Source organism: Macaca nemestrina, chromosome 16 (assembly GCF_043159975.1).
Source record: "Macaca nemestrina isolate mMacNem1 chromosome 16, mMacNem.hap1, whole genome shotgun sequence".
In the NCBI taxonomy this organism is placed as follows: domain Eukaryota; kingdom Metazoa; phylum Chordata; class Mammalia; order Primates; family Cercopithecidae; genus Macaca; species Macaca nemestrina.
In genome coordinates this window covers 71,980,026-71,989,943 of record NC_092140.1, presented here as the reverse complement: position 1 = coordinate 71,989,943, position 9,918 = coordinate 71,980,026, and the positions used below count along the sequence as shown (strand labels likewise).

General features: G+C 46.0%; 1 long non-coding RNA gene across 3 annotated transcripts; it reads left to right on the top strand.

Moving 5' to 3' along the window:
* Positions 1-656: 656 nt before the first annotated feature.
* LOC105485595 (uncharacterized) lies at positions 657-7,907 on the top strand. Of its 3 annotated transcripts, none has more exons than XR_989711.2 (4): positions 657-794; positions 2,590-2,752; positions 5,157-5,251; positions 7,210-7,907. It is a non-coding gene; the product is annotated as an uncharacterized lncRNA (long non-coding RNA). The 3 variants fall into 3 exon arrangements; XR_011615158.1 differs by having other exon boundaries at positions 1,856-2,752; XR_011615157.1 differs by lacking the exon at positions 5,157-5,251.
* The last annotated feature ends 2,011 nt before the right edge of the window (positions 7,908-9,918 follow it).

Genomic DNA, 9,918 nt, shown 5'->3' with positions numbered 1-9,918 from the left:
CAGGACCCCAGAGTAATGACTTCAAACGAGGATAAAATGCATGTACAACTTCTAGTTGTATTATTAGGAAAATATCACCAGTCATACAATAGCACTTGATATTATGGAGAGTTCAACCAGCAGTGACCATACTAAGTAGAACAATAAGAAAAACTCAAAGAAAGACAAAGGTGTTAGGGTCACGCTGACTAGACTGTTCCTTCTCCCTTCCCATGGATCTTACAATGCTGTCCTTTGTGACCTCCTCACAGCTTCCCAAGGGCTAAAGACAAACGCCCCTTCACTGACCTCTCCAGTAACTTTGTCCAGGCAGTTACAGGATGCGGTTAACATGTCTATTCACCTCGCATAACAAAGCTGGCAAAAAACATCTCCAGGATGCGGTCAAGAAACCTGCACCTCCAAATAAGCTCCCCCACCCCGACTCAGCCCTCCCGCACACCCAACTCAGCTCCCCACCCTGACCCAGTTCCTCGTCCTGCAGTAGTGTGTAAGCGGGGTTGCCTCCTCTGCTTTTGTCAAGAGGTAGCCCGGCAGGACCAACAATAAACCAGCTTGCCTGAACTTGGGTCTATTGGCCTCATTCCTTTCTGGGCTGTCCTTCTAGTTATCCCTTACATATTGGTGCCGAAACCTGGGAACGCGGTAGAGTTCGGCCCCCCTTTCTCCTTTTCTTCTTCCCTCCCTCCTTCACCCGGCCAAACTTCTCCTTCCAGAAACTGCCAGAGACCCAGAGGATTTCCTACTCCTTTCCATTGCTGGCAAACACATCCAACACCAGGGCCACCTCAGGGGTGAGTAAAGGAGACTTTTGTCTTCCCTCCAGAACCCTTCCCTCCAGAAGGAAAGCTGCTCTTTCCTTCCCGAAAGACCCAGCGCTGGGCCAAGGGTTTCCTCCTCCCGGCCTGCAGGCCCTCAGTATCTCCCTTTCAGGGTCGCCTGAAGATTATCGCACTTCTCCGACTTGAACCGTGGGACAAGGGACGCCTTCTCTCACAGTTCTAGTCTCTGGCTAAGTCTCCCGTCTCTACCCCTCCCTTTCTCATTCCACTATGGGAGCCTCCCAATCCACTCCCTCAAAGACATCCCCCTGCTCGGGTATTTCCTCCGTAACCTTAACGCCCTTAGCCTCCGTTTCGAAATTCGGCAAAAAACAAACAAACAAACAAAAAACACCCTCATCTTTTACTGTAACACTCCCTGGCCACAATGTAAACTAAAACATGGCTCCCAATGGCCTGAAAACGGAACTTTCAGTTTCAACATCCTCAGGGACCGAGACAACTTTTGCCATCGCAATGGAAAGTGGTCTGAAACCCATTATGTTCAGGCCTTTTTTGCCCTCTGTAGCTGCCCCTCCCTTTGTCAGTCCTGTTCTGCTTTCCAAATCCTCCTGGCCCGCTCCAAGCCAGACTCATCCTCACCTCCCCTTCCTCCTGACAATTCCTCCTCCTTTAACCCTGCCGACTTTTCTTCTCCCCAACACCACCATAATCTTCCCCCAAGTCATCACAATCCTCCACCATGCACTCCCACTCCTGCCTTACCTCTTTCCCCTCCTCTCTCCAACCACTCAGGTTTTGATTCTAATTCCTCCCCATCTCCACCTCGACCCAGCACGCCCAACAGTCGGTCTCCTTACTTCCCCTCCGAGAGGTGACCGAGGCTAAAAGAATCGTTCACGTCCACCTTCTCTTCTCCCTCTCCAACCTTTCCCAAATTAAGAAATATCTCAGGTCCTTTTCCTCCAATCCTGACAACTTATATCAAAAAGCTCAAATACCTTACCCAATCTTACAAACTCACTTGGCATGATCTCTGTGTTATCCTGTCTTCTACTCTCCTCCCAGAAAAGAAAAAAAAAAAAAAAAAAAAAAACAAAGAAGTGCGGCTTGCAGCTCAGGCGCCTGCCAACGATCTTCATCGACAAGTCCCTAGTACGCCAGTAGGGGCCGCTGCAGTTCCCCGGGAAAAGCCCTACTGGGAGTACCAACCTACAGACCCCGGCCGGCATCTCTTAAACACATGGTCCCTTGCCTTATCACAGTCCTTAACAAAGCTTCCCATAAGGCTGTACACTTTGAAAAAGTCAAAGCAATCTCCCAAAGGGCCGACAAAAATCCCACCGAATTTCTTTCCCGCCTTAGAGAGGCCCTCCAAAAATATACCCGTGTTGACCCCACCTCCCGGGAAGGAACTGTTGTTCTTAATACCCATATCATCTCTCAGTCTGCTCCTAACATACGGTGCGAACTCAAAAAGGCTGAAGATGGCTGTCAAACCCCTCAGCAAGACCTTCTCAACCTGGCCTTCAAAGTCTTTAATAATATGGATGAACAAGAAAAAATAAATAAAGCTCAACAAGATCGTGCCAAATGCCAGCTACTAGCCGTGACTATTTGCCACCCTGGCAATAGTACCCAAGGGCACAAAAAACCCAATAGCAGTCTCCCCTCTGGGGTCTGTTTTAAATGCGACAAAGAAGGACATTGGATGTGGGCATGTCCCAACCCAAGGACACCAAAAACTCCTTGCCCAGACTGCCAACAAACTGGTCACTGGTAGTCTAACTGTCCTCTTAACAACCAGGCTAACAGACCAGCTCCTCAAAGCCCTGGCAAGGCAAGGAGTGAAAGATTGCTCACCCTACCGCAGCTCCTTGGCCTGGCCGCTGAAGACTGACGGAGCCCAGGGCCCCGGGCCCCATCTGCCATTACTACATCAGAGCTCAGGATAACTCTGCTAGTAGCAGGTAAGCCAATCTCCTTTTTAATCTATGCTGGGGCCACTTATTTGGCTTTGCCTGAATTTTCAGGACCACTCATCCCTCCCAAGTCTCTGTCATGGGGGTTGATGCACTCGTCTCACATCGGCATGCCACTGAGTCCCTTATTTGTTCCTTGTTTAATATCATTTTTTCACACTCCTTCCTTATCACACCTGGTTGTCACACCCCCATTCTTGATGGAGATCTTTTAGCTCAATTCAAAGCTTCCATCACTTTTTCCTGCCTCTCTCAACCAGAATCCCTTCTCCTCTCCGCTAGCCCAGCCCCTGACTCTTCTCCCTCTTACCCACTTCCCTCCGCTCTCATTAACCCAGTGGTGTGGAATACCACCATCCCTTCCATAGCTGCACACCATAGCCCTATCAAAATCCAGTTAAAGGACCCCTCCAAATTTCCTAATGTTCCCCAATAGCCTATCTCCCTAACACACCAAAACGGCCTCCAACCTATTATAAACAAACTTTACTCAAGTGGCCTTCTCAGAACAACACATTCTCCATATAACACCCCCATTCTCCCCGTTAGAAAATCTGACGGCTCATACTGACTCGTTCAGGACCTCCGAGCCATCAATCAGGCTGTTCTCCCTATTCACCCCATGGTCCCTAACCCCTATACACTTCTCTCCCTCATCCCCTCCAACACCACCCACTATACAGCAATCAACCTAAAGGATGCTTTCTTTACCCTTCCCTTACATCCTATTCCCAAGACCTCTTTGCCTTCACCTGGGCTGACCCTGACACTCTTCAGTCACGGCAACTCACATTGATTGTCCTCCCCCAAGACTTCAGAGATAGCTGTCACTTCTTTGGAAAAGCTCTAGCCCAAGACCTCACCTCCTTAGACCTCTCCCCCAGACGCCTCCTCCAATATGTTGATGATCTCCTTCTTTGCAGCCCAACCCTAGAGGACTCCCAAATTCACACCATCACCCTAATAAACTTTCTTGCTAGCAAAGGATATAGGGTCTCCCCCTCCAAAGCCCAACTATCTACCCCAACAGTAACAAACTTAGCAGTTGAACTCTCCCCCAGGGCCCGAGCTATGACCCCAGCATGAGCAACCTTAAAAAACAGCTTGCCTCTGCCTTCCTCAAAAAGTGAAATTCTGTCTTTCTTAGGACTGGCAGGTTTCTTTAGGATATGGATTCCCAACTTTGCCCTCCTGGCTGAGCACCTCTACAAAGCAGCCAAAGGCCCTCTCAATAAACCCCTAAACTCCTCACCCAACATACTTCCCAGTTTCTGTAGACTCCAAACCGCTCTTGTACTGCACCTGCCCTGTCCTTACTCACATCTCCCAAACCTTCATTTTCTATACCGTCGAAAACCAAGGAATAGCTCTCGGGATCTTAGGGCAAAAAAAGGGAAGTCCTCCTTCCTTTGCCCCTGTGACATGCCTCTCTAAACAATTAGACAAGACTGTCAAGAGGTGATCAACCTGTCTTAGAGCATTAACAGCAGGAGCCGTTTTAGCTCTGAAAACTCGAGACGGGCGGATCATGAGGTCAGGAGATCGAGACCATCCTGGCTAACACGGTGAAACCCCGTCTCTACTAAAAAATACAAAAAACTAGCCGGGCGAGGTGGCGGGTGCCTGTAGTCCCAGCTACTCGGGAGGCTGAGGCAGGAGAATGGCGTAAACCCGGGAGGCGGAGCTTGCAGTGAGCTGAGATCCGGCCACTGCACTCCAGCCTGGGTGACAGAGCGAGACTCCATCTCAAAAAAAAACAGAAAAACAAAAAAACAAAAAAAAAAAAAACAAAAAAAACCCTAACATTTGTCCAAAGCACCACTGTCCACAGCTCTCACAACTTACAGGATCTCCTCTCTTCCTGGGCATTAAGTTCCCTCTTTTCTTCCCAAATTCAGTCACTCCATGCCCTCTTTATCAAAAATCCTGAATTCAGCCTCACCAAAAGTGCCCCCTTCAACTCAGCATCCCTACTCCCCATATCCTCTTCCCCTTTTACTCATTCTTGCACTGACATTCTGGATCATCTGCAGCCACAGTTTCCTAACATCTTCTCCGAGTCTCTCACTAACCCAGATGACCAACTATCCATAGATAGCTCCTCTTCCAGAGCTCCCAGCTCTCCCAAAATTGCTGGGTCTGTAGTAGTTACCTTAAACCATGTAGTCGAGTCTAAACCCCTACCCCCAGGAACCTCCTCCCAGAAGGCAGAACTCACAGCACTCACCAGAGCCCTAACCCTCTCCAAAAACAAACGGGTCAATATATACACAGACTCCAAGTATGCCTATCACATTCTTCATTTCCATGCTGCCATGTGGCAAGAGAAAGGATTCCTTACCGCCAACAAAACCCCATTACTAATGGCTCCCTTATTTACTAACTCCTTCAGGCCGCACACTTCCCAAATGAAGCAGGAATCATACACTGTCGAGGACATCAAGCAGGATCAGATAAAATCTCAAAAAGAAATAGAATGGCGACGAGGTAGCAAAACGGGCATCCCTTTCTCCTCTCCCTGCCCCCATCCTCTTGTCACCCCAGCGGTCCAACCCAAATACTCTCCCAGCAAAAAGGCTTTGCCACTACAGCAAGGAGCCTCCCTACAAGGGGACTGGTTAATCAAAAATCAAAAGCTTGTTCTTCCCCAAGAGCAAACCAAGGAAATTATAACATCTCTTCACCAATCCTTCCCTATCAGTGCATGCCCCCTACTCCTTTGCCCTTATTTTTCCTCCCCCAATCTATTCACCTCACTAAAGGATGTAAACCCAAACTGCTCCATTACTTCCTCCCAAGGGACCCTCCGTCCTCTCCTCATCCCTACACATCAGCTCAGAGGAACACTCCCAGGGGAGGCCTGACAAGTAGACTTCACACACATGCCTCCCATCAAAACAACTAAATATCCTCTTACCCTTGTAGACACTTTTTCATGTTGGGTTGAAGCATTTCCTACCCCTTCAGAAAAAGCTGCAGAAGTCTCTAAAATTCTGGTAACAGAAATCATCCCTAAATTTGGTCTCCCTCACTCCATACAATCAGATAATGGGCCTAGCTTCATCTCCCAAATGACCCAACAAGTCTCCCAATCCCTTGGCATTCAGTGGCGCCTCCATATCCCACACCAGCCCCAGTCATCCGGAAAAGTCGAGAGGGCAAATGGAATTCTCAAAACTCAGTTAACCAAACTCACAGTAGAGGTCAAAAAACCTTGGACCTCCCTTTTACACGTAGCTCCGATATGAGCCAGTCCAAAGGCCTCCTCCTTCCTCACTCCATTTGAGTTACTGTATAGGACACCCTTTCCTCTTACAAAACAGACACTCCCCTGACTCTCAATTAGGAGAGTACCTCCCGACTCTCTCCCTCATCTGTCATCTTCCCTGCAAACAAGCTGACCAAGCCCTCCCAAAACCCTACACAAATCATCACAATTTCTAACCCCCTCAGACCCAAGTCACAGGAAAAACATCAGGATTCTGCAATAACCGACACAGGCCCTGCATAGACATCACAGGGTGGAGCACTTGTCTAAACCCCGTCCCCACTTCCGAATGCATGCAAATCCCACTGTCTAACACAGCCTCAAACGAACTGTTTATTGACACAAAATGCGTCTTTCTACACTTAGAAAACTCAACGGTGGGAGCTAGCCAGTTCACCTCAACTCACCCACTCCAACTCCTAACCGGAACAGCTGTAGCCTCCCCCTCCACGCCTGGCACTCAGAAAACAACATTTTTTACCCCCTTTTCGCCATACATTTCCAATTCTACCTCCCTAGCCAAGGTGTGGTGTTTCTATGTGTCACCTCCACCTACCTCTGTCTACCCACCAACTGGACAGGAACCTGTACACTAGTCTTCCTCAGCCCTAAACTAGACATAGCTCCAGGAGAAAACCTGCCCTTCTAAACCTTAAATACTCAACTCTCACACTACAGGCACCAGGCCATACAGCTTATCCCACTACCTGTAAGCCTAGGCATCACAGCGGCTGCAGGCACAGGAGTAGCAGGAATCGCAACCTCTTACTGCCACAAAACCTTATCAGTGGACCTTTCATGTGGTATAGACAACCTTGCAACTCCCATATACACCTTACAAGCTCTACTAGACTCCCCAGCGTCAGTCGTCTTACAAAATCACAGAGGTCTCAACCTACTGACCGCCGACAAAGGAGGACTCTGCACTTTCCTAGATGAAGAATGCTGCTTCTATTTTAACCAGTCAGGTTTAGTTCAAGATGCAGAAACAAAAACAAAAACAAAAAACAGACAAACAAAAAAACCCTCAAAGATGGAGCCCAAAAGATCAGGGAAAGCAGCTCCTCCACCAGGCCCTCTTGGCCCTCTTGGTCTCTCAGCACCTGGGCCCCCTGGCTACTCCCTCTCCTTGGACCCGTTATAATCTTATAATCCTTTCTCTCCTCCTAATCTTCAGGCCTTGCTTAATACGCCTCTTCACCCAGTTTTTGCAGAATCGTATCCAAGCCTTTGCCCACGGAACCATACAGGACATGGTGCTACTACAGAAGAATCCACAATTTTAAAACCAAAGCCAACCCCCACCTTCCAGCCTTTCCCTAACCACCGCCCACTCTCAGTCTGAAGTAGCTAGACCAAAAATGGTGCCCCCTTTCCTATCATCTATTAAAAGGCTGGAATATTAGGGTCACTCTAACCAGACTGTCCCCCTCCCTTCCCATGGGTCTTACAATGCAGTCCTTTGTGACCTCTGCACAGCTCCCCCAGGGCTAAAGACAAACGTCTCTTCACTGACCCCTCTAGTAACTGTTTGTCCAGGCATACACGATGCAGTTAATATGTCTGTTCACCTCGCATAACATAGCTGGCAAAAATAACATCTCCAGGATGCGGTCAAGGCACCTGTACCCCTGACTCAGCTCCCCACCCCGACTCAGCCCTTTTGCACACTTAGCTCAGCTCCCCCACCCCTACGTAGCCCTCCTGCAGACTCAGCTCAGCTCCCCCACCCCGACTCAGCCCTCCTGCACCCCCAACTCAGCTCCCCCACCCTGACCCAGTTCCTCCTCCTGCAGTAGTCTGTAAGAGGGGCTGCCTCCTCTGCTTTTGTCAAGAGGTAGCCTGGCAGGACTGACAATAAATTAGCTTGCCTGAACTTGGGTCTTTTGGCCTCATTCTTTTCTCGGCTGTCCTTCCAATTATCCCTTACTAAAGGAAAAATAAAATATTGCATTACGTAGGAAAATAAGACAAAGCAAAGTTAGGAGTGGTTCTTTACTTTGTGGTGTATGTGGATCAAGTGGCTAATTCCTTGATGTAAAAACTTTATATTCTTTCATTCAAGACATAATTTGTCAATCTTTGTCTGATCCACTGTTTACTGTTCAAAGTCAATGCTTGATAATATAGCCATTTATTTCTAGTTATCAGCAACAGAAAATCAAACTCCATAAAACAAAATAAAACAGAGCAAATGGAATGCTACAAGTCCCCGGAGTTGGAACATCTGATCATTGGACACCAAGTGAGCCGTGAACATGTGGCCAGGCTGGCTGACACGAGGTGAGTTCTGTCAGGCTCACCAAGTCATGACAAGGTTGGATGGGTCTGCAGCAATTGTCATTAAAAAGAGTTAATAGTAATAGTTTAAAAATAGCAAATTAAAAAGAGCAAATATGGCATATAAATGTAGGAAAAATATTCAGCCATAGTACTAATTAAATAAATGCAATTTAAAGGAATATTGCAATAGCATTACATTCTTTCAGATTATAGAAATTGACAACAATAAAAATGCCAAGTATTAGCATGGGTATGAACAGTAGGCAATCTGAATACACTGTTGTTGATTATTTAAAATTTGTAATAATTTCTGAAGGACATCTGACAGTTCATATTAAAATAAATAAAGACAAAACTACAATTTCCCTTCTTGGATTACACACTAAAGAAATTCTGAAAAAAATGGCTCAAATACATAAGTACAAAAATGTTCACTGTGGCAACTATTAAATAGGAAAATACCATATACAACTTCAAGTTAAAAAAAAAAAGGAGGTTAGAATTTAGAACGTTTAATTTGTTTTTGCTTTTAGTATAAATATTCTTCCTAAATGTCCTAGGATTATCTATATTACTTCAGCAGTTGTCTTCTCTTTACTTCCCACTCACCATTCAACCCACTGTAAAACAAGTTCTGGTTTCACAACAATTTCCCAAAAGCAGTCCCACCAATATCTCCATTGATAACCAGTATTTGTCATTTACAGCATTATACCAGCATGACTTACATATTCTGACCCTTACTTTTCTCTCTAGCGTCATCTCAGACATCACAAAGAACCTTATTGCAGTTTGACCCTTCTTTCCACTCTTCACTTCAGCTATGTTTTTTAAGTCTCTTTTACATTCATACATGCTTGTGTTTAAATTTGGCTTACATGGCTCCAACACTCCTAAAATTTTCCCACAGTTTCTCACTGGGCTTTAGATAAAGAACGAGATCCTTAAACTAACTGGCCAGGTGCTACACACTGTGGTCCTTCAGCATCTCCAGTTTCATCTACTTGTTCTTCTCTCTCCCGTACTGGCCTTCCTTCATTTCTTGGAAGATGCCTTTTTCATCACCATGGGGGTCTGGCACATGCTAGTTTCTTCTTGAGCAGAAATTTTAGTACATCCACTTGTCTAATTAAGTCATTACTTGATTTGAGGTAGTAGTTAAATTCTAATATATGTTGAACACCTTCCTTAATCTAAACTGGGTCACTTTTCCCAGTTATATTTTTAGTAGAATCATGTTTCCTACTGCTCTATGCCACACGTTTTGTAGAAAGTAGCTCAGTTGATCATTATACAAGAAGTCATGCCATCATTTGATTAACATCTCTCTAAAGTCTGTATTTAAATGTTTGTCTAAATTACATTTTTATTTGTATTATTTGATTAATATCCACATGAACTGTAATCCTCATGAGAGTTGATGCTTTGTTTTATTATCATTTTTTGAATTTGTAGATATGAGGTTTTACCATGTTGCCCAGACTGGTCTGGAACTGGAATTCCTAAATGATCTGCCTGCCTTGACCTCACAAAGAGTTGGGATTACAGGCACGAGTCACTGCCTGCCACCAAATGCTTTTTTTTTTTTTTTTTTTTTTTTCAG